The sequence below is a fragment of the Copadichromis virginalis genome, linkage group LG3 (assembly GCF_057382275.1).
Source record: "Copadichromis virginalis isolate Kocher_CV1m ecotype Utaka linkage group LG3, C_Virginalis_male_GT1.1, whole genome shotgun sequence".
Lineage (NCBI taxonomy): Eukaryota > Metazoa > Chordata > Actinopteri > Cichliformes > Cichlidae > Copadichromis > Copadichromis virginalis.
The window spans coordinates 57,075,984-57,099,276 of record NC_140620.1 but is presented as its reverse complement, the minus strand read 5'-3'; the positions used below and the strand labels follow the sequence as shown (position 1 = coordinate 57,099,276).

Genomic DNA, 23,293 nt, shown 5'->3' with positions numbered 1-23,293 from the left:
TAATCTTTTAATTTAATTAAATTTTATTTATATAGCGCCAAATCACAACAACAATCGCCTGAAGGCGCTTTATATTGTACAGTAGATCGCACAATAATAGATACAGAGAAAAACCCAACAATCATAGGACCACCTATGAGCAAGCGCTTTGGCGACAGTGGGAAGGAAAAACTCCCTTTTAACAGGAAGAAACCTCCAGCAGAACCAGGCTCAGGGAGCGGCGGGCATCTGCTGTGACCAGTTGGGGTGAGAAAAGGAAGACAGGACAAAGACATGCTGTGGATTAATAACAAGTATGATTCAGTGCAGAGAGGTCTATTAACACACAGTGAGTGAGAAAGGTGACTGGAAAGGAAAAAACTCAGTGCTTCATGGGAATCCCCCGGCTGCCTACGTCTATTGCAGCACAACTAAGGGAGGATCCAGGGTCACCTGATCCAGCCCTAACTATATGCTTTAGCAAAAAGGAAAGTTTGAAGCCTAATCTTAAAAGTAGAGATTAATAAACGGCTTGCTTTCTGTTAATATTCAAATTTTCTTTCACGTTCCTTTGTGTCAGCATTTTGGGTCCACTCCTCAAATTCATACATATGTCTAACCGTTTTTCCCCACTCGGCGACACACCCGTCGGGGGTCAAACTCTGGTAATTGGCAATTCTGTTCTCAGACATGTGAAGCTAGAGACACCGGAAACCATAGTCAATTGTCTTCCAGGGGCCAGAGCAGGCGACATTGAAGGAAATTTAAAACTGCTGGCTAAGGGTAAACGTAAATTCAGTAAAATCATAATTCACGTCGGCAGTAATGACACCCGGTTACGCCAATCGGAGGTCACTAAAATCAATATTGAATCGGTGTGTAACTTTGCCAAAACAATGTGGGACTCTGTAGTTTTCTCTGGTCCCCTCCCCAATCAGACCAGGAGTGACATGTTTAGCCGCATGTTCTCCTTAAATTGCTGGCTGTCTGAGTGGTGTCCCAGAAACGATGTGGGCTTCATAGATAATTGGCAAACCTTCTGGAGGAAACCTGGTCTTATAAGGAGAGACGGCAGCTCTCATTTCTAGAAATATGGACAAATTAATTAAACCCCCCATAATATGACTATCCAGAGTTGGGACCAGGAAGCAGAGTTGCAGTCTTACACGCCTCTCTGCAGCTTCTCTCCTCCTGCTACCCCCCCAAAAACCCATCTCCATAGAGACTGTGTCAGCTTCCAAAAAGACAAAATCAAACTAAAAACCAGCAACAAACAACTTAAACATAAACAATTACAAAGAAAGAACAATACAGTATCCACATCCTAACTAAAGAGTAAAACAGTGAAATGTGGATTATTAAATATTAGGTCTCTCTCCTCCAAGTCTCTGTTAGTACATGACTTAATAATTGATCAACAAATCGATTTACTCTGCCTTACAGAAACCTGGTTTTAGCAGGATGATTATGTTAGTTTAAATGAATCAACACCCCCGAGTCATTCTAACTACCAGAAACCTCGAAGCACAGGCCGAGGGGGCGGTGTGGCAGCAATTTTTCACACCAGCCTATTAATTAATGAAAGACCAAGACAGACTTTTAATTCATTTGAAAGCCTGATGCTTAACATTGTCCACCCCAGCTGAAAAATTTTAGAAACCAGTCTTATTTGTTATCATCTAATTGTCCACCTGGGCCTTACACAGAGTTTCTCTCTGATTTCTCAGACTTTTTATCTGATTTAGTGCTCAGCTCAGATAAAATAATTATTGTGGGTGATTTTAACATCCATGTAGATGCTAAGAATGACAGCCTCAACATGGCATTTAATCTGTTATTAGACTCAATTGGCTTCTCTCAACATGTAAAAGAACCCACCCACCACTTTAATCACACTCTAGATCTTGTTTTTAACATATGGCATAGAAACTGAACATTTAAGTGTTTCCTGAAAACCCTCTCCTGTCTGATCATTTCCTGATAACATTTACATTTACAATAATTGATTACACAGCAGTGGAGAGTAGACTTTATCACAGATGTCTTTCTGAAAGCGCTGTAACTATGTTTAAGAATGTAATCCACCCACTGTTATCATCTTCAATGACCTGTACCAACACAGAGCAGAGCAGCTATCTGAACGCTACCCCAACAGAGGTCAATTATCTTGTTAATAATAATTTTACCTCCTCACTACATACGACTCTGGATACTGTAGCTCCTGTGAAAACTAAGGTCTCAGATCAGAAGTACCTGACTCTGTGGTATAATTCTCAAACACGTAGCCTAAAGCAGATGACTCGTAAGCTGGAGAGGAAATGGCGTGTCACAAATTTAGAGGATCATCATAATTGGAGAAATATTTTGCTGATTTATAAGAAAGCCCCCCGCAAAGCCAGAACATCTTACTATTTGTCACTGATTGAAGACAATAAGAACAACCCCAGGTTTCTCTTCAGCACTGTAGCCAGGCTGACAAACAGTCAGAGCTCTTTTGAGCCAACCATCGTTAACTAGTAATGACTTCATGAACTTCTTCACAAATAAAATTCTTATCATTAGAGAAAAAAATTACCAATAATCATCCCACAGATGTAATATTATCTACAGCTACTTTTAGTACTGTTGATGTTAAGTTAGACTCTTTTTCTCCAATTGATCTTTCTGAGTTAACTTCTATAATTACTTCCTCCAATCCTCCGTGTCTTTTAGACCCCATTCCTACAAAACTGCTCAAAGAAGTCCTGCCATTAATTAATGCTTCAATCTTAAATATGATCAACCTATCTCTAATAATCGGCTATGTACCACAGGCCTTCAAGCTGGCTGTAGTTAAACCTTTACTCAAAAAGCCATCTCTAGACCCAGCAGTCTTAGCTAATTATAGGCCAATCTCCAACCTTCCTTTCATATCAAAAATCCTTGAAAGAGTAGCTGTCAAACAGCTAACAGATCATCTGCAGAGGAATGGCTTATTTGAAGAGTTTCAGTCAGGTTTCAGAGTTCATCACAGCACAGAAACCGCTTTAGCGAAGGTTACAAATGATCTTCTTATGGCCTCTGACAGTGGACTCATCTCTGTGCTTGTCCTGCTAGGCCTTAGCGCAGCGTTCGATACTGTTGACCATAATATCCTATTAGAGCGATTAGAGCATGCTGTAGATATTACAGGTACTGCACTCCAGTGGTTTGTATCATATCTATCTAATAGACTACAATTTGTTCATGTAAATGGAGAGTCCTCTTCACTCACTAAGGTCAATTATGGAGTTCCACAGGGTTCAGTGCTAGGACCAATTCTGTTTACATTATACATGCTTCCCCTAGGCAGTATCATTAGAAGACATAGCATACATTTTCACTGCTATGCAGATGACACCCAGCTCTATCTGTCCATGAAGCCAGATAACACACACCAATTAGTTAAAGTGCAGGAATGTCTTAAAGACATAAAGACCTGGATGGCCGCTAACTTTCTGCTTCTTAATTCAGATCAAACTGAGGTTATTGTACTCGGCCCTGAAAATCTTAGAAATATGGTATCTAACCAGATTCTTACTCTGGATGGCATTACCTTGGCCTCCAGTTATACTGTGAGGAACCTTGGAGTCATTTTTGACCAAGACATGTCCTTCAATGCACATATTAAACAAATATGTAAGACTGCTTTCTTTCATTTGTGCAACATCTCTAAAGTTAGAAATATCCTGTCTCTTAGTGACGCTGAAAAACTAGTTCATGCATTTGTTACTTCCAGGCTGGACTACTGTAATTCATTATTATCAGAATGTCCTAAAAACTCCCTGAAAAGCCTTCAGCTAATCCAAAATGCTGCAGCAAGAGTACTGACAGGGACTAGAAAGAGAGCAGATTTCTCCTGTTTTGGCTTCCCTTCATTGGCTTCCTGTTAAATCCAGAATTAAATTCAAAATTCTACTCCTCACATACAAGGTCTTAAATAATCAGGCCCCATCTTATCTTAATGACCTTGTAGTACCATATCACCCTATTAGAGCACTTCGCTCTCACACTGCAGGCTTACTTGTTGTTCCTAGAGTATTTAAAAGTAGAATGGGAGGCAGAGCCTTCAGTTTTCAGGCCCCTTTTCTGTGGAACCAGCTTCCAGTTTGGATTCGGGAGACAGACACTATCTCTACTTTCAAGATTAGGCTTAAAACGTTCCTTTTAGCTGAAGCATATAGTTAGGGCTGGACCAGGTGACCCTGAATCCTCCCTTAGTTATGCTGCAATAGACGTAGGCAGCCGGGGATTCCCATGATGCATTGAGTTTTTCCTTTCCAGTCACCTTTCTCACTCAGTATGTGTTAATAGACCTCTCTGCATTGAATCATATCTGTTATTAACCTCTGTCTCTCTTCCACAGCATGTCTTTCATCCTGTTTTCCTTCTCTCACCCCAACCAGTCGCAACAGATGGCCGCCCCTCCCTGAGCCTGGTTCTGCCAGAGGTTTCTTCCTGTTAAAAGGGAGTTTTTCCTTCCCACTGTCGCCAAAGCGCTTGCTCATAGGTGGTCATATGATTGTTGGGTTTTTCTCTGTATCTATGAAGCGCCTTGAGGCGACTTTTTTTGTGATTTGGTGCTATATAAATAAAATTGAATTGAAATTGAATTGTACTTCTGTGACATTTACAGTTGCTTAGTTAATTAAGTGACTTAATTACTCACTTTTATTTACTAATTGAATTACTAAATGAAGCTGGAATTGTGTATTCTGCAGTTTTTAATAGTGTGTTATTAGTTTTTAAAGAAACAATATGCATTTTATACTATATTGTAAAAAGTATAAGGTAAGTTGAATTTAAAATATAATTAATAAAGTGTTGACTTTTTTCATCAATTCTTGTAGATACACAGAGTTGAGACTGAGCCTGATGATCATACTGAATCAGATGACAGCGGCAGGAATCTCCAAGTTCAACTGCAGATTGCAGATGCAATTATATTAATGTAGATTAATATAAACTCTTCAAGGGTCAAAATCTGCACACACATCATTCTGCATAGTGAAGGTCAGACAATTTGTGCATTGATCTTGAGAAGTAAGACTCATTAATTAATAGTAATATAATTAGACAAATGTTGAAACTTTATATTTCGATACATTTTGTCAACAACAAAAGAAACCAAGCTGTGCAGGTACTGATTCATTTTTGTCAAGATTTGCCTGATTTAACTGTTGTTACCCTTGCTTATAGCTCACCTTAATATGTATAAAAATGTGAAAAGTTTTTGATGTGTGTTAGAATGATTGTTTAATTGGCAAGGTTTGAACGAACAATTTTCAGAAGCCTCAAAATTCATCTGTTACTATTCCACGAATGATTGAAATAAAGTTCACCTCCATTTCAACATTGAATACGACTTTGGACATAAGAACTAAAAGGTGCTGTCCACGCATGTGTCCGCTAAGCCCCAGAAGGGTATAACCTGGGTCAAATGTGTTATTGTGTCTGACACACCTACAATACGAGGACTCGCAGAGTGACGTCACTGAAAGTGTGTTTAAAGTGTGTTAAGTTCCAAAACTGGCCATTTTTCTGAGCGTCCTCATTTTGTGAGTGTGTTATCATAAAATTGTCCTAAGATGTCACGAAAACAAGTACACACACACACACACACACACACACACACATATTTGCTTTCTAATGCATCATTGAATGTGCTTTATAAATAATACTTGTTTTTCTCCATCTACTCATTGCATTGTTTATTTGATTATACCTCTTCTTTGCCTTGCAGTGAAAGAATGAATGAACAACATTCCTCCCTTTCTGTGTTCCCTTTCTCTGCAATCAGTGTAAGCCGGTGCTGTGGCTGAGCTTCGCCAATATACCAAGAAACTACGAAATCAGGAAGGGAAAAATACATTTTTACTGCACTGGGTTTACTGATTTGGTTGGACTAATGATTGCCTGATTATCAAGGGGCAGCTTTGTTATCCCTTCAGGTTTCATGCAAGTGAAGCAGCGATCAAAAAGTTACCCGTCTTGCAAAGAGCTGAAATACTTTTTTTCTACAGCTCATGGAACAGAAAAGGCATTCAGACGTCTTTTTGTGCAGCTGATGTTCTCTTTGTTTTTGATTATCTTTACCAGTCAGCTCCTTTGTTCTGGTGGCGCAGGAATAAGATACAGCTCCTCCCTGCTCCCATCAGATCCACACCAAATCCAACACCAACTATCCTTGCTGTTCCCCCTTTTTTTTTCCTCTGGGGGTTTCAATTCTTGCATTTTCCACTCAACATATACTTAAATCCTTAATCTTTTACCATTGATAAGATAAAAGCTTATCACAATAGAAAGGAACACAGTTTTATTTTTTTTAATCACAGGTTTGCAGGAAAAGCCTGCACCAAAGGATGAAGGGAAACAGTTTCTGACCATCACTCAAAAGCTTAGTATTGTTTCTGTAAATTGAGTTGCACCGTGCTCACAGTAGAATGCAGAATGACTTCCTCCCATGAGTGATAACGTAAAGCCCGGGTTTAGGCAGGATATCTTCTTCCGTCCTGGAGGAACAATAAATGGGGATTAATATGCTGCGTGACAGAGAAATGGAGGACTGAGGTTGCTGCCTCTCGTAGCGACACATGATCAGCGCAGGGAATTTATTCCTGCTTGTGACACTCAGGTATGTGAGTGTCTATTTGTCTCATCTGGACTCACACTTCAAGCACAGACACACAACAAGTTACTTCATTCCCCCTCAGCTGATTATGGATACAAATACATGCAAATTCAACTTGGCCTTGGTTTGTGTCTATGGCAGTAAGGACGGACCCGACCACATAGTTCACACTTTTGACACCCTTTTTTTCCCAGTTGCAGCTTTTCAGCCGCCAGCCACACATACACACAACAACAACAACAAACTCATCAGGTCCCAGCACGTTGAATATGGGAGGCCTCCCTCACACCCCCACGTGGGGGTCGCATCCCTTTCTTTGTTGTGTCAAAGGGTCTACCTTGCAATGTAAGGCGCCTTGAGGCGACCTGGGTTAGGCTTTGTGGTAAAGTTTGAGTTTAGCTGATTCTCACTCGTTACAAGACTTCATTTGAAATGTAACATCCTTTAGCCTTTTTTCCTGTTTCCCATGTGTCTAAAACAAAATGTGACCATAACCTGGATTTTAACACTAGCTATTTAAAACTCATACCAAAAACCTGTTAGACTTGTAAAGGTCCTTTCATTCCTAAGCTACAATTCTTGCTTACATTGGAATGCAGTCTGGGTAGCGATGTCACTCTCTAGGCAGTGAAGATGGCATCACTGTTAACACTGTTAACACTGCTATCGCATAAATTATGCTCTGTATGCTTCACGTCTAAAGTGCATAGTGCATGCACATCTCTAAAAGTGTGCTTAAAGCCCACAAATTGAATTGGCTTTCTAGTCTGACTGATATCCAGATAGCAGAGACATTTAAACCTAATCTGGGCGATGTTTGGCACTTAGTTACAGCGTTGAAAAGTATCCTGTTGGATCTGTGGCTGAACTGCTGCCATCAGTCAGTTTGGGTCCATAGAAAACTAGGCCACATTCATTGCTACTGTTGATGGAGCAGCCTGACATTTATTGAACTGGGAGGCTCTTGTATTGCAAGGGTGTGTTCTTTCACATACTTTTCTGCTCTGTAAATAGTCACAGCTGCTTTTGACATGTTTAAACAGTTTGATCAATTTGTTTGTTAGTGTTAACTAAAAGATGAGCAAATATTAGACTTAAATGTATGTGCTTAGTACTGCTCTATTTCCAAAATGTGCCATCTGTACATGGACATGTTTCTTGCCAACAGGTTGATATTTGTTATACTGAGTAATAGTGATGGCACAGTTTGTGAGATAATCCAAGGGGATAGGTTGTGTCATAAAAAATAATTCAAGTAATATTCTCTTTCTCATGTTTTCCTCTTGTGGACACAGGGAATCCAATTAAGCATAACAATACAAAATGTTAAATGCAATTTTAACATGATTTTGCCAGGTGTGCCACTTAAAAGTCAGGAGCAAAGCATGTTTTCAGTCAAATGAATGAACAAATATGTCTGCCTTCTTTTTCCACTTTTTCACTTTATGTGTTTTTGTTCAGTTCAGATTTTTTTCAGTATCTCCGGCTGGCACCCGGAGAACCTTGTGGAGAGTCCAAACTGAAGGATAATCAAATGATTTATCTATTGAGGAGTACGAATGTAGAATGTATATTTTGCAACAATGTGTCTCTCTGGCTTTGCAAATGTTTTCTTAGTCTGATTTATTTTCCTCTTTCAGGAGTCTCTGTCAGCATCTCCAACTTAAGCCTGGTGGCCATTGCTATCGAAAGTTACAGTGCCATCTGTAACCCACTGAAATCCCGTGCATGGCAGACCCGATCTCACGCCTATCGCGTCATCGCTGCTACCTGGGTGGTGTCATTGTTAATCATGGTGCCCTATCCGGTGTTTCCCAAGGCATAATGGTACTGTGGGCCGCATGTGCCGCTTGGACTGGCCCAATCCACAATCTGAGCAGGCCTGGTAAGTGCTTATTAACATGTTATGTTAAACTATTTGCTGCCAGAGAAAGAAATATAAAAGATAGGTAGAAAAAAATCATGGTCTGTAATCAGTTTATCAGACAAATCTTTATGCAAAGAAAAAAAATATGTGTGTGGGCTGGATGACTAGTTTGGAAATGATGACTGCCAGCTATTTTAAAGCAATAATATCTACCATTCTCTTTTTTTTTCTTTTTTTTTTGAAAATAAGTAATCAGTAAAGTAACGGGATTACTTTTTTGGGTAAGTAATCAGTAATTAGTTACTGATTACTTTTTTCAAGTAACTTGACCAACACTGCCTATGAGCAAAGCCAGTGTTGTGTATAGTAAATTTCGATGGTGCCAATAAAGTACAGTGTTTCATTTTTTAACTTTTTACAATTGAATCGCTTTTTGAAAAGTCCCTCTAACTTGCTAACTGGATTGCTGTTGTTTTTTTTTAGCTTGTTTGCAAATCTGACAGTACTTTAACATTAGCATTTCTTCTTTCAAGCTGCAAGTGTTAATTTTAAACATGAAGTCAAACTGTCAAAAGTCAAGCAATTCTATACATCATTATAAGAAGAGTTGTTTGTTTTCAGATTATAGCCTGCCTACCCAAACATGTGGTAAAAGACCACATACTGGAGAACACATGAGCAAAATGCTCGATATTAAACACTTCAAATTTACAGTGTTACGTTTTCTGATGCAAGCTGAAATATCTTAATTAAAGCACTCAACAGTGGGCAGAAAATGAAATGAAGCATATTGAATATTCACCCACTTTGGAATCTTTCAAAACACAGATCATTTAAACACAAGTTTAAATTCATTAAACACAATTCATTAATAAATGAATATATATATGAATAATAAAAGAAAGCATTTTTAATTTCAATTGTATTCTAAGGTTTTAAGATTTACCTTGTGAAATACATTTTACTTTTTGACCATATGACATATATCAATTTGGCTAACCTGTATTAATAAAAGTTCATCCTAAAGAAACTGAAATATTTTCCTAAATTTTAAAGGTTTTTGTTGATTTATATATATATTAATGACATGTATTATATGCATGTAGCACCCATAATAATACTTCACAACATTTCACATTTCTTTTTCTTTCTGAGCTGTTCCTTGCTGGATTTGCTACCATGATTAGCATTGTTATCCTGTTGAAAGATCCATTTCAGGTTCAACTTCAATTTTCAGACAGATAGCTTCCCAATATTTTCAAGCACTCTTTGACATGATCCAGAATTCATAACTGACTCAGTGGCTGCTAGCTGGCCAGTCCCTCGGGTAGCTAAGCCACCCCAAACAGTTTCATTTTCACCTCCGTGCTTCACAGTTCTTCACCCAAAAAGCAGCTATATATTTCTACTGATCCATTTGTCCTGAGCGTGCTATTTGCCTTCAAGGGCAAACTGTATTTTTTGTTGGACAGCAAAGGCTGTTTCGTGATATACCCCGCATGCAGGCCATATTTATGAAACCGGATTCTGACAGCAATAGTTGCAAGGGTTGTCTGCATGTCCTCTGTTTTCTAGAGGCTTTCTTTGTATCAGACAGTCTGCATTACGGCTGAAGACATCAGTTCCTGACAAATTATCTATCTGTGCCAGATTTTAGCACATATGTAACTGACTTCTCTGTACACACTTCAAAGGCAAAAAGGACACCAAGGAGCTCTTGGAGGGGATTTTAAACTTAAGAAGTTTATAGACATAAGCTAGTATATCATACAGTATAATGTCTAAATCAGCTACAGAAGTGGGAAGGAACCAAAAGATGACAGAGGCACATCTCAAGGCTTTCTTTTATGGTTGCTGAATGAACTATTCGTTGCCATTTTTACGATTAGCCGAAGCTAGGGAATATTATCTAAATGTCTAAATGCTGGAACAAAAACAAAAATGCATTAGCAACAAATCCATATAAAAGAGAGATGCTGACAGTGTGGTTAATTGATTGAAGTTTGAAGCCTTGAATTAGGCATTGTGGACATGACCATATATAGAAAATCGGGTCTAGCAGGAGGCTATTAGCTTATTGTAACACTGCATGGCTAGCTTGATTATCAAAATGTCACAGATATGACTGTAATATTGACACCCTTAATTATGTTCCTTTAGGCCTCAACACAGTCCTCAGTGGAGACTATGGACTCATTCAATGACTCTAAAGGCCTAACAGACCAATAAGAAATTAAATATTCCCCACCATTTGTTCTCGCTTTCAAAGTAAAAGTTGCACCAACAGGTTGGGGGATATAGTTTTCTTGCTGGTGACCTGTGGCTCCAAGGAGGTCACTGACTGGTCTCCAGTTCTGCATGACTGGGCTTTAGCAATTAATTTCAGAGTGACTGTGATTCATCCCCAGTGACCACTCACCAGCGAGCTAGGCTCTCCCTCACTGATTGGTGATTTCCAGATAATCAAGGACCCCTCTATAGGCTCGAGGCCTGTTTAATGCAGCCACTGTTTGAGCTTCTTGCAGGACTTTTTGGGAACTTTACTTTTGTTTCCAGACTTCTTCTTTTCACTGCAAACTTTGCTGTTCAAGTTCATCATCCCAGAATACAAATGTTCTAATATTTGTTTAACCTTTGGTAGAACCTCAAAATCCCATCCTTTCGTGAACCTCGGGACCAAAAATGGTCCCGCCCCAAAAGTGCTCTAAAAATGTTATATATCAATATTTTTTTCTACTTTAAATTAGTCAATCTTTTAAAACTACTTCTGCTTAAAATATCCATGTCAAGTTTTAATTATATTTTCATTGTTTTAACCCTTTAAATCCCAGTTTTATTACATGAGCGCCCTGTTTTTTTAGCCCCAAAAAACAAAAAAACTAAATATTTTCCAAAAAAAACATTTGAAGTAATATTTGTTTGTTATTATAATTAGGCCTTTAGATGGACTAAAGATTGGCACCAACAGTCATTTCGATTGCCTTTTATTTTTTTTCCAGGAGCGCATTTCATAAAATGCACACTATCGACCACGCCCAAAAAGTGCTATAAAAAATTTATATATTAATATTTTATTCCACTTTAAATTAGCCAATCTTTTAGACCTACTTCTCCTTGAAATATTCATGTCAAGTTTTAATTACATTTCGCGGATTTTAACCCTTTATATCCCGGTTTCGTCACATGAGCGCACTGCTTTTTTTGCCCCAAAAACATAAAACATAAAACATAAAATATTTTCCAAAAAAAACATTTGAAGTAATATTTTATTGTTATTATAATTAGGCCTTTAGATGGACAAAAGATTGGCACCAACATTAATTTCGATCCGTTTTTAATTTTTTTTGCAGAAGCCGAAAATGTCCCCAGGCGGCGCTGCTGCTCCTGCTCCCCCGGGGAGGAGTGCCTCTGCCGCGGGTGTGTTTCGCGCAGCGCCGGAGCATATGGTTCGGTTCCCATGTCTGCAGCACACACTTCCGCTACCACGTGAAAACAAATACGTCATTTCCTGTTGATTAAAAAAAATTAATGCACCCTCAAACGATCCTAAGGGCAGAAAATGGTCCGGAACGAGCAGCGGGCCAAGCTGCTGCTGCACGCGGGAAATTAGTCTGCCTTTTCCGGGTATCTGTCTCGAGCAGGCCGCTGGAGAAGGTGTGTATGTTCCAGCAGGCGTCACATGTGGAACAAGGGCGCCACCCGGTGGCCAAATAAAAAATTACAATTCTAAGGCCCTGAGTCCAGAATGAAAGTGAAAGTTAAGCCATCGCCACTATGTTAATGGTAATAATTGTACAGTGAAAAATAGCGTTTATAATGGGTTTCAATGGGGCACAAATCGGCCACGAGGTTCGATAGTGGATGTATGCCTTTTATTCAGCCATTTAAGCTCATTTAAAAAACTCAGACTGAAATTTTAAAATAAAATGGGAAAAAAATACATGTTTGAAAATTTGGCTATACTCCATTAAACACAGTGGAAATGGCGTGGAATTAAAAAACGGAAAGGCCACGAAATGGTCCCAGGTTCTAAATAAATGTTTGTGTGGCAGGATGAATGTTATTTCTCAGTTCAGCCCACTTTCGGCCTGGCACATTAGGGAGGCGCTAGTATAAATAATAGCCATTTGAGCATTCCTGGATCGCTTACCTGTGATCTCCTTCTTGGTCACCTGACTTCCCTTGGTGTTGCAGAGATCATTTGCAGGTTACCCTTCTGAAGCCTCCATCGTGGCTGGTAGGTGTTTACTCATTTACTTGGTCGTAAACAGGTATTGTTTTTAGGTCGTAGCTGTAGAAGCCTGCTATGAGCCACTCCATTCATGATTCATGACGCTGTTTGCTCAGTACGTAATTCAGTTTTGTTACGATCTCTGCCTTTTATTGTTCTTTTATTGTAAATACTTATTATGCTTTGCAGGAAGTGTGGCCCTTAGTTTTACAGAACGCTACGCTAACCGAAGTGCTGCTGCTTTGCTTTTACTGTCTGTTCCTGTTGCGAGGTTACTTTTCCTGCTGCTGCCAGCTTTTTAAAGTGGACGTTGGCGTGGACAGCGGCTATATGCATGCCGGTTATGGGAGTCGGTTGGCGTGCATAGTGATTGACTGGATGATTAACTTATAGTCGGGCAGACGGCAAGTTGGAGCAATACAGCGATTCTGCCTGCTCCATATTTTAAAGTTTTATCTAGATTGTATGTTGTTTTTCTGTTGTTTTGATTTTTGTTATGCCACTGGTGGGAGGCCCTTTTTCTAGCTGCAGATCACCAGTGTGGTCCTGCGGTTGGGTTATATTAGTTTTGTTGTAATATATTAAAATTTTCTTTGTTTCTTTTATCCAGATGCGGAATGCCGACGTGGAGGAGACGAGGGTGCCTTGGTGGTGGGATCCTTTGAGTGTACACACCTGCCTTTTTTAGTTTATTAGTGTGAGTGTGTGATAGTGTGCTGCACTTGTGTCTTGGTGAGTTTTCTTTTTTTTAAGTTTGTGCGTGGCATCCCTGCCCCTCCACTGGTAAGCCTCGGCTCTGAATACCCTTTTTTAAGCATATTTGTACATTGATATTTATGATTGTGCTTTTATATGTTGTTTTAAATAATTATTAATAAATTGTCCAACTGTTTTATCATTGAACCTTGTCTCTGTACTGAGTATAGCGAACCTAAGTGCCTTCTTGATGATTAGTGTTACATCCAGTATTCTCTGGGTGAAATCCCCAGGGTGGCGTTGTCTTTTAAACTGTGAAGAATATTTACTTTATTCCCACCTCGTGCTGCCTCATTTGCTATACAAATACAGCTAGAAGCACACCTGGATTGTCACACTGACAAACCTGCCACTGACTTCCTATTGTGGACTTTGTGGGCATGTAACAGTGTCCTCACACCTCACACATTTGGTGTCTCTCTCTGTCATGCACAAATGTACTTTGAGCAGTACTTGAAAAGTGCTCTTGCACAACATAGTGAGGTTCATGATTTTATGGATTTTGTGGCTTATTGTCCTCTCACATGGCTTATAGATTTGTTAATTAGTTAGTACAGCGATATTCACTGAGTTGGCTCTTGTTGAGGACATATTAAATCCCTGCCATGAGTGTTGTGATTTAGAGGTTTTCACACAAGTAGCCTCTGCTGGGGTTAATCTATTTTCTTTAACCAGGCAAGTCACTGAGGACAAATTGTTATTTATAACAACGTTTAGCTCTCTCACCAAGAAAAGAGTAAATAAGTGTTTTTCCTAGAATTTCCAGTGCATTTAAAGGAACAGCTACAAGGCTTTTGCTCTGCAAGTATTAATGCTCGATGTCACAAACATTAGGCTTGACATGAGCCTAAGTTGGCTCTAAAGTTTTGGACCCTAAATTCACAACCCAACAACAAGACAGACTGTTGTCAGCAAGTTTATTTACACAATATTCTGAGGTGTAATTGGAAAACTTTAATCATGCTTCTTGCTGTTTTCTAGAGACTGCACTGGGTTCCTCAGATAACTTGGAGCACCGGAGGAAGGACAGGCAGGTGCGACTGGCAGGTAACTTCCCTTAGTTCCCTTTTCATTAAATACAGACCATCTTGTCAATCCTGGGATAAGTTTTTCTCTTAGATGAGTTGCTCAACATGTAATTCAAGGGTATGAAGACAAAGAAAGAAGATTTTAGTGCAGGAATAGCAATCGAGCAATCTCTGAGAGCTAGTGTAGCCTGATTACCATGATGATTGATGCAAATCTGATGGTCACTGATCACCAGATGGTCCACAAGCATGATGAGCAAGAAGCGTGAACAGGGAAGGCTCCAGCACTGGGTGAAGCTCGGAGCAAGAGCCACCCATAGTCAGCTGCAGGGGGGAAAGCTGAAAGCCCACAGAAGAAATCCAGGCAAACCCTAAACCATGACAAGGTTCCCAAACCCAATAAAGACTCCAAGGTAAAAATGCCCCTCCATGGGTGAAAATGTAGCTCTGACCAGAATAACACCTGATGAAAACCAAAAGTGAAATGTGGCAGCTTCTTTCTTATCTCTATCTCTGTCAACAAAAATCCCATCAGGTGTCTTGGGATGCACAGAAGAACTAATTATTTTTTAAATAAACCAGCTCCTCATTTGTGTATTTAGTTCTGCAGACAAGCCATTGAACAAATGTTGATCATCTCAAGACAACAGAGAAGTTCTTATGTAGTGCTTTTCTACTCAAAGGTGCAAAGTGCTTTACACAGCTTACTTGAAAACATCACAGAGCAACTTGTAGTTCAGTATCTTGCACTTTAGCATGCAGACTGGAACAGCAAGAGATTGAACCCCTAACCACCTGCTTAGTAGATTTCTTGCTCGATCTGCTGAACCACAGCAACCCCGAGTTGTTCTCTAAACTGGAGGCTGTGGTGTTCACAGAAGTCTCTTCCCTGGCGATGGAAGTGTAACCTCACGTTGGTGACAAATCTTTTTTGCTTTGCGAGTTTTCAAATCACAGCTGCTCATTTAATAGTTTCTTCAAGCAACAAGTAATTAAGCCTAAAAGATTATTTGCCTTTTAAGCAGCTCATTATCATTTGCTCTTAGTTAACCTCTCATTAGAGTGATTTTAAAATTTTTCCTTTAATTGAAGGATTTACTTGCTCAGAGGGAACTTTGCACACCTTGACCTTACTTGCTGCAAACAAAGCTGCCTTTCTCCATTCTTGAAAAGTTACAGTCTTTTCAGCCAGCAGCAAATGCTGGTGAAGCAACCATAACTAAATTACTTTCTCAATTATTTATAATGCCTTTCTGGAAGATGGCTGCGAGTAAAACATGCCTCTGCTGGAGTTTTATCATTTTGTTGATATGCGTGCCCGCAGGCTCTGCCGGCAGCCAGTTGTGCCAGAGTGAACCGAGCCGCAGGCCCAGAGGCCGGAGGCCCGAGGGCCCCATTTGCCCCGGAAGAGGCCTGACCGAGCAACAGGCACCAGGCCCTGCCAAGTAGTCACCGGGAGTGAGCTGGTACATACCTGAGCGCCCAGCCCCGGACACCAAGAACCACCAACCCACCGACCACTGAGGGCATCAGTTACCGGCAGGCAGTGTGGTGAGGGGAGATAGGCCTTTCAGGGCCTGGGAGTTCCCAGAGAGGTGGAGTGTAAGACCCGACCTGACATATAAACACAGACAAACAGGCACACACAGACACAAACATGCATTCCCACCCTCATGCACACATATACAAATATACTCAGCACTCACCCAATGTAGGGATAGACATACATGGACAATGTACAAATAATCACACTCCCCAAACAAACTCTATACCCCAGGTCCAGGTACCCTCGTCCCTGGAGGGGGAAACGGCACCTAGACCCAGGAGATGTTACACTTTCCCCCGGGGTGGAAGCAAGCAGACCGCCCCAGGCTCCGCAGCAGCAGGGAGGCCCCGCATCCCAGATCCCAATCAGACGGCCAACACCTCCTCCCAGCCCCCCCGCCCCGATGGCAAGCAGAGAACAGGGGGTGTGTGAAGACCCCAAACCACCCTCCTCTCGCTGATGTGTAGTGTTGCTGCGTGTTGTTCTAAGGTGCATTTAAAACACGGGAGAGCATGGTGCTGCTGCCAGAGAGCAGCAGGTGTTAGCACGGCCCCTCCCGAGAACCCTCAATGTCTACATGGATTTAAAATTGAGGGGTGGGCACCGGCGCCAGAGGTGGGGTTGAATACACAGACCGTCCACTGGACGCCGTTAACGTGCCCACCCCCAAGGGGGGAGGGGGGGGAATGCCTCCCCTGCACCCTGGTGACACACCTGCACCCCAAGGCCCTACTTTTGTGGGTGGGTGTGTTGGAGCGGGAAGAGGGAGGCAGCCGGGGATGAAGTGCAGCCTTACATGTTTTGTAAGGCTGCACTTCCTCCTCTGAGGTTGACTTACAGGAAAATGAGAACAGATTTCTTTTTAAAATCTTCCGAGGGAGCATGTGTAGCCAGTGTAATGTCTTCAGGGAAATAAAAGGATTCCACCAGACTGAAGTGTTGAGGCAGAGAGAAAGCACAGAGAAGAGGTGATTAAATCATAAATTAAGCTCTTGTTAGCATTGGTAAACCTCGGCTGATGTGTTTGTGCATCTACATGTGACGAATGTTTGCAGAAATCATCTGAAGACTAAAACGCTGCCATGTTTGAGTACTGCAGGGGACACAAAAAAACTGTATAAGAGGTATATATGTGATTGCTGATGTCTTACTTTCACTGCATCTGCAGGAGAGTGCAATTATAGAGAAACATTTGGTTTAGGGTGCTCTGTGTTAATTATCCAACAAAAATAAACACATAAGAGACGATAACTGTATTCCGTTTCCTGGATTAACTAAGCTGAAACCATTAAATAACTAACCAGCCTGTACCAGGGATCTGTGTCAGCCGATCCCTGCGACCGTGCACTAAGTTTTAGATAAAATAAACTAAGCCGAAACCATTAAATAACTAACCAGCAATCTGTGTCAGCGATGACAAAGATAGCTGGCACAGGCTGGTTAGTTATTTAATGGTTTCAGCTCAGTTTATCTAAAACTTCAGTGCATGGTTGCAGGGATCAGCTGACACAGATCGCTGGCACAGGCTGGTTAGTTATTTAATGGTTTAGGTTTGGTTTATTTAATCTAAAACTTCAGTGCACGGTTGCAGGGATCAGCTGACACAGATCCCTGGCACAGGCTGGTTAGTTATTTAATGGTTTCAGCTTAGTTTATTTGATCTAAAACTTCAGTCCACGGTTGCAGGGATCAGCTGACACAGATCGCTGGCACAGGCTGGTTAGTTATTTAATGGTTTCAGCTTAGTTTATTTGATCTAAAACTTCAGTGCACGGTTGCAGGGATCAGCTGACACAGATCCCTGGCACAGGCTGGTTAGTTATTTAATGGTTTCAGCTTAGTTTATTTGATCTAAATCTTCAGTGCACGGTTGCAGGGATCAGCTGAAACAGATCGCTGGCACAGGCTGGTTAGTTATTTAGTTGTTTCAGCTTAGTTTATCTAAAACTTCAGTGCACAGTTGCAGGGATCAGCTGACACAGATCCCTGGCACAGGCTGGTTAGTTATTTAATGGTTTCAGCTAAGTTTATTTTCTCTAAAACTTCAGTGCACGGTCGCAGGGATCCGCTGACACAGATCCCTGGCACAGGCTGGTTAGTTATTTAATGGTTTCAACTTAGTTTATTTTCTGTAAAACTTCAGTTCACGGTCACAGGGATCGGCTGACACAGATTGCTGGTACAGGCTATTTAGTTATTTAATGGTTTCAGCTTAGTTTATTTTGTCTAAAACTTTTGTGCACGGTCGCAGGGATCAGCTGACACAGATCGCTGGCACAGGCTGGTTAGTTATTTAATGGTTTCGGCTTAGTTTATTTGATCTAAGACTTCAGTGCACGGTTGCAGGGATCAGCTGACACAGATCCCTGGCACAGACTGGTTAGTTATTTACTGGTTTCAGCTTAGTTTATTTGATCTAAAACTTCAGTTCACGGTCACAGGGATCGGCTGACACAGATCTCTGGCACAGGCTGGTTAGTTATTTAATGGTTTCAGGTTAGTTTATTTTCTCTAAAACTTCAGTTCACGGTTGCAGCAATCAGCTGACACAGATCGCTGGCACAGGCTGGTTAGTTATTTAATGGTTTCAGCTTAGTTTATTTGATCTAAAACTTCAACTGCAACTGCAACTTCAGTGCACTGAAGATTTAGATAAAATAAACTAAGCCGAAATCATTAAATAACTAACCAGCCTGTGCCGGAGATCTGTGTCAGCTGATCCCTGCGACCGTGCACTTAAGTTTTGGATAAAATAAACTAAGCCGAAACCATTAAATAACTAACCAGCCTTAACAGGAATTTGTGTCAGCTGATCCCTGCGACCATGCACTGAAGTTTTACATCAAATAAACCAGTGGTTCCCAAACTTTTTTTGCTGGGCCCCCATTTGTTTTACAAGAAAAATGTTCGCGCCCCCCCTTGCGCGCTCACGCACGCACGAACACATCCTCCAACCACACACACCCATACTTTTTCACCATTGCGGTTTATTTCACACCGCAAACATTTAGTAAACAATTAAGCAAATACAAGTAATCTGCAATAAATTACAGGTAGTAAGAAAATAAACTACCAACACTTTTACGCTAGGTCCACACCTGTAGAACATGTTAGGGGTTCCGAAAGAGACTCAGGCGCAGGCCAGGGTTTCCCTTTAAGCGAAGAACATTGCGTTTATTCACAGTGAACACAATCACCAAGTGGCTATGTACAATGTGCAGGGGAAACGGGTCCGGGTCGCCAGGGTCCGTGGGAAACAGGGTTAGGGGAAAAGGTGCTCCACACTTTCTGTACAAAAGCTCCTCCTCAGTCACTCCTCTCAGAATCCGGTTCCAAAAACGATCTAAACACAAAAGGTCGGGTTAGCGGGATAATAACAAAGGGCTTTCAAGATACAGGTTGGCAGATACACAAGTTTGACTGACGCTGATAGTTCAACGATCCAGCGAAGACTAGTGCAGACTCGCCATCTAAGTAGTGCAGTAATCAGCTGGGATCAGCGGCCGGTGTGGTGATGAGCAGGTGTGTGGGCCAGCAGCGGGAGCCCGCAGTGAGCATCGCCGTGGCGAGAGAGAGAGAGTGAGAGAGAGAGAGGGCGAGAGAGCAAACAAACCACAAACATATTGCCCAATAGAGGATTGACCAGCAGGGCACAGGGACCATGACAGAACATCTGACCAATGTTTTTCATTAATGCTGCTTTAATATACCTGTTCCGTATTAGTATGCTGCGCATGCACGCAGTGAGACGGGAAGCAAGAGGAGGGAACCCGCCCCCGGGAATGGAATGACTAACGTGTAATGGTTGCTTTGTTTCGAAGTAAATGATGCTCGATGATATTCACGAACCCTGAGTCATTATTGAACGACAAACATGGTGTCAGAAGTTGTGGTTCGGTCATCTACTCCAGCACTGCCGACGGAGTGGTAAGACTAAAGTTTTCCCAGCACTTTACGGACGAAGCAAGCAAGTAACCAGCTAGCGTTGCTAGGCTATCGTAGCAAGAGGCTATTAAACGTCAACGACCATGTCGGACAGATTCCGTAGACCAGACCCATTGGTGTTTTGTGGAAACATCGCCGAGAAGTGGCGTATATTCGAGCAGGAATACGACATATTTATAGCCGCTGCTCATTCTGATAAGGATCCTCGGACCAGAGCGTTCATCCTGCTAAACCTCTGAAGCCATCGAGCGGGAGCGCGCATTCGTTTATGCACCCGCTGTGCACGCGGGGGAAGGAGAACACAGACGACTGGTGACCGAAGCAGAATCGAGAGAAGACCCGGAATGCCTAAAGCGCAAATTTCGTGAACTCTGTAATCCCCAAACAAACATAACAATGGAAAGGCACAAGTTTAACACCAGAAACCAACGGCCAGATGAAACAATTGAGTCTTATGTGAGTGACTTAAAAAATAAGGCAGGCAGTTGTAAATTTGGCCAGCTTAAAGACGAGCTCATCAGAGATAGACTCGTTTGTGGCATAAACAGCGACAGCATGAGAAAGCAATTGCTGCGCGACAGCAACTTAACTTTGAGTAAAGCAATTGAAATGTGCCAGATATTCGAGCAGACAGATCGACATACGAAAGCTCTAGCGGCTCCAAAGCAAATGGCGGCAAAGGTCGACACTTTGCATCACACAATAAAGAAAAAGAATCCACACAAAGTCAAGACAAAGACAGGCAATGAACGGCGTGCAACGCATCCAGAACATAGGCTCGCTCACGCAATCACAAACTGTAACAACTGCGCCCCCCCTTGCCACGAGGCAAAAAGGGACAAATGCCCAGCATATGGCCAGCAATGCCATAAGTGCCAAAAATGGAATCATTTCCAGAAATGCTGCAAGTCATCACAAACACGGCAATTCAAAAAGAGACCCGTAAATCACATTGAAATGCAGGCGCACGGCAGCGATGAAGAAATGTTCTATGTGAATGGAATTGACATAGACACTATAAATCCCTGCTTTCCATACAAGAATGACATTTTCACCACGGTGCATATTAATGGAAAACCCTTAGAGCTCAAAGTGGACACTGGCGCCAAATGTAATGTCATGCCAGCTAACCTTTTTGAACAACTGAGACATGATGAAAAACTCATGCCATCACGAAACACTAAACTGGTGGCATATGGGGGAGAGGAAATTCAAACAGCTGGCACAGCAACACTCTCATGCCACTCTGCAGGCAAGGACTACCCTCTGCAGTTCTTCATAGTGAAACGAGACGTACAACCCCTACTTGGCTTACCAGACTCACTTCACTTACAATTAATCACACTAAACAAAGAAGTCCACCATGTGACTAAGGAAGTGGAAATGCTCCTTTTGGCAGATAACACTTGACCACCAATCATCCATGCTCACAACTTTCAGCCATATGGAATAAACTCAGCCAGTGAGGTGTTCCAGCGTGCAATGGAGCAGATCTTTGCTGGATACCCCTGTGCTATCATTGTCGATGACATACTCATCGGTGGAAGAGATATGAAAGAGCATGAACACAATCTCAGAAAAGTACTCGACCGTGCAAGGGAAGTCAAGCTGAGACTTAACCCCCTGAAGTGCAAATTCAGTCTCAAAGAAGCCTGCTACGTTGGCCACGTCTTCACAAGCGAGGGCTTGAAGCCTGACCCAGCAAAGACCAAAGCAATTGAAGAGATGCCCACACCTGAAAACGTCACAGCTCTCCAACGCTTCTTAGGGATGATTAATTACCTAGGAAAGTTCATTCCTAATTTCAGCGAGCTTTCAGCCCCACTTCGGGAGCTAACGTGCAAAGACGTACAGTGGTGTTGGCTCAAGCAGCATCAAGATGCATTCCATGCTTTAAAACGAAGCCTGATCAGTCCTCCTACCCTCAGATACTACGACGTAAAGAAACCCGTCACGCTAACGTGTGACGCATCGCAGCATGGACTCCGGGCTGCATGCCTCCAAGAAGGCGCCCCGATTGCCTACTCATCTCGTACTCTGACACAGACAGAAACGCGCTATGCGCAGATTGAGAAGGAGCTTCTTGCAGTCGTATTTGGTTGTTCCAAGTTTAATGATTACATCTATGGGAAACAAATCCAAATTGAAACCGATCATCAGCCATTAGTCACTATCTTGAACAAGCCAATACATTCAGCTCCAGCCAGACTGCAACGCATGATGCTTAGGCTGCAAAAGTACAACTTTCAGATAGTGTACAAAAAAGGCTCGCAGATGTACCTCGCCGACACTTTATCCCGTGCTCCCACAACCTCGACGGATCAGAACAGTGATGAAACAGCTGACTACGAGATCATGTCGATCCAGCAAATCTCTTCTTACAGGCTGATGCAGCTAAAGGAACATACTGCCTCAGATCCAGAGCTACAGAAACTGAGCACTGTCATAATGAGAGGATGGCCTTGCAGACAAACTCAGCTGCCCACAGAACTTCGTCAATACCACCCATATCGAGACGAACTCACTCTAGAAGATGGCATTGTCATGAAAGGGCTGAAAACAGTGATTCCTAAATCTTTGCAAAAAGATTATATCGTCATCCTCCACAGAGGGCACCCAGGCATGGAAGCTACTAAACGCAGGGCCCGTGGCATTGTGTTTTGGCCCACAATGACAGCAGATATTGAGCAAGAAACAGCTGCGTGTCCAGTGTGCAACAGCACAAGGCCACATCAACAGAAAGAGCCGTTAAAGCTACATCCAGTGCCGGACCTACCCTGGTCAACCGTCGCCACCGACATCTTCGAGTGGAACGGACAACATCACCTGGTTGTAGTCGACTCTTACTCAGGTTGGTTCGAAGTAGACCTGCTTCCAGACCTAACCGCCAACACTGTCATCACAAAGCTCAAAAGACACTTTTCTGTCCATGGCAGCCCGCACAAAGTAATATCAGAAAACGGCACTCAGTTCACCAGCCAACGCTTTGCAGACTTTGCTTCAGCATGGGACTTTGTTCATGTGACAAGTAGCCCAGAATACCCGCAGGCCAATGGATTGGCTGAACGTGCGGTTCGCAGTGCAAAGCAGTTGATGGAAAGATCAAAGAGAGATGGAACGGATGTCTTCCTTAACCTACTCAATCTCCGCAACGTGCCACGAGACAACACATTAGGTTCCCCAGCTGAAAGGCTGATGTCAAGACAGACGCGCACGACCCTACCCGTGTGTAGACGTCTGCTCGTTCCCAGCCCCAAAAGCAACAGAACAGTTAAAACAAACCTACTTCACA

The 23,293-nt window shown here is 42.0% G+C and overlaps 1 long non-coding RNA gene across 2 annotated transcripts; it reads left to right on the top strand.

Annotated features, from left to right (window-relative positions):
• The first annotated feature begins 12,653 nt into the window (after positions 1 to 12,653).
• LOC146715361 (uncharacterized) lies at positions 12,654 to 16,638 on the top strand. Of its 2 annotated transcripts, XR_014918968.1 has the most exons (5): positions 12,654 to 12,732; positions 13,337 to 13,509; positions 14,464 to 14,529; positions 15,835 to 16,112; positions 16,288 to 16,638. It is a non-coding gene; the product is annotated as an uncharacterized LOC146715361 (long non-coding RNA). The 2 variants fall into 2 exon arrangements; XR_014918967.1 differs by having other exon boundaries at positions 15,835 to 16,638.
• Positions 16,639 to 23,293: the final 6,655 nt, after the last annotated feature.